The 6,586-nt window shown below is 45.9% G+C and overlaps 1 non-coding gene across 1 annotated transcript; it reads right to left on the bottom strand.

Moving 5' to 3' along the window:
- Positions 1 to 5,970: 5,970 nt before the first annotated feature.
- On the bottom strand, positions 5,971 to 6,044 carry Trnas-cga (transfer RNA serine (anticodon CGA)). Its single transcript has one exon. It is a non-coding gene; the product is annotated as a tRNA-Ser (tRNA).
- Positions 6,045 to 6,586: the final 542 nt, after the last annotated feature.

The following is a 6,586-nucleotide window of genomic DNA, read 5'->3' on the forward strand; positions in this document are numbered from 1 at the left end:
TGACGTTCTTGTAGCGGGAACATGTAGTGAGTCCTAGTGTGCTCGTGCATGTACAGAGACAGCGAGGAACAAAGTCTCTACTCAGTACTGCACTGAGAGAGCACCTCAGTCGCTAGCGAATCGGACTGATACTCTATATTGAGTTGCTCACGATTAAGCGTTTGTTCACTGTGTTGGCCGTGACACTTAATGTGCGGTGTGAACACAGACATAGTATTAGTTAGCGCCTGCGAACGAACATTGAGTGGCATTGCGGTGGACTGGTTATCTGACTGGTGTACCATGCCAATAGCTAGACTAGGGGCAGATAGGAGTCCTTGACTTCATCAAGGCATAGTGAGAGTTCGATTGGCGAAGGTCACTCCAGATATAAAGAGATAGTTTTGTTATTTTTCAGTGGCGAACGACGCAGGTAACAGTCATCGCAGCTCATGGTACTGTGCCCTGCAGCGTAGGCGAGCCCCATCTTTCGTCCATTAGAAATAACATACTTCATTCACGTCACTCCATTACATTTCTCATGCGACAGCCTCGCCCGTACTTAGAAAAATTCAATTGGATAAGTATTCAAGTTGAGTAGGCACGGCTCTCGGCCATTCTGCCGAGTGAATAACATTTTGAAATAAAAGGGATAAAAGAGCTTCCCCATACTTTGTATATGAACGTCATTAACAGGATTCCTATCCATAGGAGGTAACCTCCTATTCCGAAAAGAACCTGGAAATTTGTGTATCAGTTTATAAATAAAAGTTTCACTTGATTTTCAAATGATTCAAATGGCTCTGAGCACTATGGGACTTAACATCTGAGGTCATAAGTCCTCTAGAACTCAGAACTACTTAAACCTAACTAACCTGAGGACATCACACACATCCATGCCTGAGGCAGGATTCGAACCTGCGACCGTAGCGGTCGCGCGGTTCCAGGCTGAAGCGCCTAGAACCGCTCGGTCTCACCGGCCGACCACTTGATTTTCTTAAATTTTGCAATAAATAATATTTTCCGTTCGTTTAATGTTTTTCTTACACTAACTAGCAATACTCCCATACCCAAGTATTCCACTAGTTACGTAAGAAAATAGAATATTTTTGTGTCTTTTCCTCACAGCGGACGACTCTAGAAGATATTTATTGCTGACAGTTTTTCAGGCATTTCTTTTTGGTACGTTAGGAGCGTCTGTCTGACTTCTGTAGTAGTGTGGGGTGGAAATTGCTTCTTGCAGGATCTAAAGGGTACTTGTCAGATCAATTCGTTGTGCAACTCAACATATCACCCACACACACTGACACTATGCCAGGCAAAAAAAGGATTCCCTGCAGAAGTACAACACATACTATCTCTAGCTGAGAGAAACCCAGTCTTATTCTACCATATAGCGTCCGTTGGAGTTAGTTCAGACAGAGCAAAGCTACATCCATCCAGTTTCCTATAGAGGGCATGAATGCACAGCACCGGTGTTTACCCATTCACCCTTATCCTATAAAACGGGAAACAGTCAACAAGTGGATCGAAATACAAACGCAAGAAGTATTACAAACCTCAGAACAAAGAGAAGCTTACTCCTCAAATCGTTAGCAGAGTTACAAGACTATATAATTGAAAGCATCACGATTCATCCAGCATTCATACAGACTGTTGTGCAGGCGTGTGAGGTTCAGTTGTTAGGAAAAACGGAAGTATCAGCGTGTCAAAGAGAAGTGCTAACCCTAGAAGCACAGCACATTTGACGAAAGTTTTGTAGGGAACACTAAAAAATGTGAAGAGCACCAGACCATCAGACTAATTTCTCATGCAACTTAAGTCCTGCTGAGAGTGTTGAATAGAAGGCTATATGGCAAGCTGGATAGAGGGATTGCAGAGTGCAGAGGAGCAGTTCGGATTTAGAAGAGGAAAAGGAACTAGAGATGCTATTGACCTAGAGGGGAAAGATATATGGAAAAAGGTAGAGAAATCTTTGCTGTTTTTATAGATTTAGAAAAGGCTTTTGATAGATTTCCGTGGAACAAGCTGATGGATATCTTGAAGAGGAAAGGAGTAGATTGGGAAGAAAGACGACTGATACCGAATCTACATTTTCACCAGAAAGTAACCACAAGGATTGGAAATGAAAAGTCAGAAGGAAGCAACATTGGATGAGGTGTTAGACAAGGTTGTTACCTTTACCCGCTGTTGTTTAATATATACCTTGAAGAGATTATTACGAAATGCTTAGATGGGAAAAGAGGAATATGTATTGGTGGAAAGAGAATAGATTTGCTGGTGACATGGTATTAGTGGCAGAAAGTGAGCGGACAGTGAATAATATGCTGAAAGATCTGAATGAAGCTTGTGTGGAATATGGGATGCAAATAAACACAGCAAAAACAAAGAGTATGGTCATCAGTACAAGACAAAGACTGTCGAATATTAAAATAGGACAATCTACCATTAGCCAAGGAAATGCATTTAAATATTTTGGAAGCACAATAACTGAAGACTTGAGATGTCACCAGGAGGTGAAAACTCGAATTGCCACAGCGAACGAGGCATTCAACAGAAAGAGGAGACTCTTGTGTGGCAAATTAGATAAAGGACTAAGGAAAAGGCTTGGCAAATATTTTGTCTGGAGTGTGGCACTATATGGGGCAGAAAAATGGACGCTGAGACGAGAGGATGAAAAAAGGTTAGAAGCATTTGAGATGTGGATGTGGAGGAGAATGGAGAGAATAAGCTGGATGGAGAGATTGAGTAATGAAAGAGTATTGGGAAGGGTTGGTGAGCGAAGATGTCTGCTGAAGGTTGTAAGAGAAAGGAAGAAGAACTGGTTGGGACATTCATTGAGAAGGGAGTGCTTGCTAGCAGATGCTTTGGAAGGATTGGTTTGTGGGAGAAGATTGAGAGGAAGAAGGAGATACAAGATGATAGACGACATATAGGCAGAACACTGATGATGACTGTAGGGGTCTGGATGGGATCCCTACTGTGTCGGTATAATGGAGCGTGGAGTGCAGTGAAGCAGACTGGTCGGCGCACTGGGCGCTAATGACACAACAGTAGCGGAACACGGATTTTTAACTTAAGGTCTACAATCGTGTATTCTTCTCTGCGATGCCGCCCAGGCCAGAAGCAGTGTAGCGCACGGCCTCGGGGCCTGCTGACGATGTCTGAGCAGTCTCTGGCAAACATTTCCCTGTGGCGTCCGCCCCAGGTAGCTGAGTGGTCAGCGCGACAGAATGTCAACCCTAAGGGCCCGGATTCGATTTCCGGCTGGGTCAGAGATTTTCTCTGCTCAGGGACTAGGTGTCGTGTTGTCCTAATCATCATCATTTCATCCCCATCGACGCGCAAGTCACCGAAGTGGCGTCAAATGGAAAGACTTGCACCTGGCGAACAGTCTGCCCGACGGGAGGCCCTAGTCACACGACATTTATTTATTTTCCTGTGGCGTCCGGCTCACCAATCCGCGGTGTCGGGCAGACTGCGTTGATGATCAGCGTATCGCATAATACAGGCCGTGCTGTCCGGGACAGAGATTTCATTCCTCCCAGGGCACTCTCATAGATATCGAAGGGGTGTGCTCAGGTAATCTCTCAGCACCTCTTCAAGATATGGAGATGATCAAATCGTAGCCCTTCGACCAATGGAGGCCAGGGATGTCGATGACTGCTTACAGGTACTAGTTGGGGGCACTAGCGGTGAGCTTGCCTCCTGAATAATGTGAGAGGTGGATGGTGTTCCAAACGCCATTACTCTGTCCTTACAAGCTGGAGGTAGAAGTCTCCAAATCTTCCCATTAATGGTTCCGAGGTCGGCAGCTCACAGAGACCAAGGGCGGCAGACCAGAGTAGGTCGTTGTCTCGAAAGTGAAAGCCATATTGGCGAGCGGTAGACGCACATCACAAGTTCGCCCTTGTAGGTGGTGCACTGCAGCGTAAAGATGGAGTCCAAGGCTCGAAAGCCAGAATATTTGTTAGAGCTTGTCTCAGACAATGACGTTGTCTGCTCGGCTATAAGCGAATGTACCCTACTTTTCCGGGCTCATCAGCGGTCTTCACCACCGCTCTGTTTTGCGAGACTGGCTTTCAGGGCTTCAGCTGACTGCCTTTCCTCCTTATTAGCAAGCTCACAGCTGTTCTTCTGAAAAATATTTAATATCTTACGGAATCAAACTGTGCTGTTAGAATTACGTGATCTTTTCTCTTCGCTTACAAAGATAATAACAACCTTCCCTATTTCTGTTATTTGAACGTTTGGAAAACTTATTCACTCGGTATTTTGAATCGTTCCTAATACTGTACTGTCACTGTTGAGTCCTTATTTTCTAGTACAAGATTACAATCTTACTCTGCGCTACACTCTTTATTGCTACTGTTACATTTTTTATCGCTTATTGCTACTATTTAGCAACTTGCAGGGTATTTGATGGATTAGCTATTCAGATAGGTGAGTGGCTTTCGCCTCAAGGAAGAGTAGAATGCAAAAACTGTTAGCAGAACCAGGGCAGCACTGGTAGTGGAAATGCTTATGGTCATGATGTTATACCATTGTTTATCTCTGTAGCTTTAAATATGCTGTTCTGCCGAAACTCGTTCTTTCTGTGACTTAGTCACCTCGTATATTGACAATAGATGGGTGTTTAAGGTGTTGTCGAGAAATGTTAGGTATTGTGCTGATAACATTTTTAATGGTTTTTCCAGCCAGTACAACGTACGTTGCGAGAACTGGATTTTGATTGTATCCATTATAGTAACTGGGAGACGAAATTGTGCCCCTGCTATATCACTAGGGGTACCATTTATTAACAGACCGCTGTTTCACAGTTCTACTCTGGCTACGCCCATTGGTTTTTCATTTTTGTACCAACTTTCAATGACAGGTTCCGGTGCGAAAACTGAATAAATCCATTGTGCTACCACTCTCTAGAAATACAGTGATCAACCAGAATATTATGATCACCGACCTACTATCGATACAAACTTGTCTAGGTGACAGCAGCGACACCTATCGAAAAATGACCGCTAGTCAGACACACGCACTGTGCATATAGTACCAGTGAACATGCTGTCTGTGTGTAGAATGGGGACGGTAGGCATCTATCTGAGTTTGACAGAGGGCTGCAGGGCTGATTGTGGTGGCGCGAGCATTTCGGAAACTGCACGACTTACAGGCGGTTCGAGGAGTGCCGTAGTGAGTGTCTTCAACGCTTGGCAAACCCAAGGTGAAACCACGTCCAGACGCCATGGGGTAGGGCAGCTGCTCCTCATTATAGATGTCGGACGTCATAGGCTGGGCAGACTGGTAAAGCAGAACAGGCGGCGAACTGTGGCACAACTAATATCAGCTTTTAATGCTACCTAAAGCACAAGTGTGTGTGAATACACAGTGCACCGAACACTCCTAATGATGGACCTCTGCAGCCGACGACCCATGCATGTGCCAATGTTAACGCCACGCCATCGAAAACTACGACTGAAGTGGGCACTCGATCATCGGCCCTGGACATTGGCGCAATGACAGAGCATTGCATGGTCTGACGACTCCCTATACCTTCATCTTGCCGATGGGAGGGCGCGAATCCGTTGCTCTCAAGGGAAACAGCTCCTTAACACCTTTACTGTTCCAGAATGAGATTTTCACTCTGCAACGGAGTGTGCGCTGATATGAAACTTCCTGGCAGATTAAAACTGTGTGCACCGACCGAGACTCGAACTGGGGACCTTTGCCTTTCGCGGGCAAGTGCTCTACCATCTGAGCTACCCAAGCACGACTCACGCCCGGTCCACACAGCTTTACTTCTGCCAGTATCTCGTCTCCTACCTTCCAAACTTTACAGAAGCTCTCCTGCGAAACTTGCAGAACTAGCACTCCTGAAAGAAAGGATATTGCGGAGACATGGCTTACCCACAGCCTGGGGGATGTTTCCAGAATGAGATTTTCACTCTGCCGCGGAGTGTGCGCTGATATGAAACTTCCTGGCAGATTAAAACTGTGTGCACCGACCGAGACTCGAACTCGGGACCTTTGCCTTTCGCGGGCAAGTGCTCTACCATCTGAGCTACCGAAGCACGACTCACGCCCGTTCCACACAGCTTTACTTCTGCCAGTATCTCGTCTCCTACCTTCCAAACTTTACAGAAGCTCTCCTGCGAACCTTGCAGAACTAGCACTCCTGAAAGAAAGGATATTGCGGAGACATGGCTTACCCACAGCCTGGGGGATGTTTCCAGAATGAGATTTTCACTCTGCAGCGGAGTGTGCGCTGATATGAAACTTCCTGGCAGATTAAAACTGTGTGCACCGACCGAGACTGGAACTCGGGATCTTTGTCTTTCGCGGGCAAGTTCTCTACCATCTGAGCTACCGAAGCACGACTCACGCCCAGTCCACACAGCTGTACTTCTGCCAGTATCTCGTCTCCTACCTTCCAAACTTTACAGAAGCTCTCCTGCGTATCTTGCACAACTAGCACTCCTGAAAGAAAGGATATTGCGGAGACATGGCTTACCCACAGCCTGGGGGATGTTTCCAGAATGAGATTTTCACTCTGCAGCGGAGTGTGCGCTGATAGGAAACTTCCTGGCAGATTAAAACTGTGTGCACCGACCGA

Source organism: Schistocerca serialis, chromosome 6 (genome assembly GCF_023864345.2).
Source record: "Schistocerca serialis cubense isolate TAMUIC-IGC-003099 chromosome 6, iqSchSeri2.2, whole genome shotgun sequence".
In the NCBI taxonomy this organism is placed as follows: domain Eukaryota; kingdom Metazoa; phylum Arthropoda; class Insecta; order Orthoptera; family Acrididae; genus Schistocerca; species Schistocerca serialis.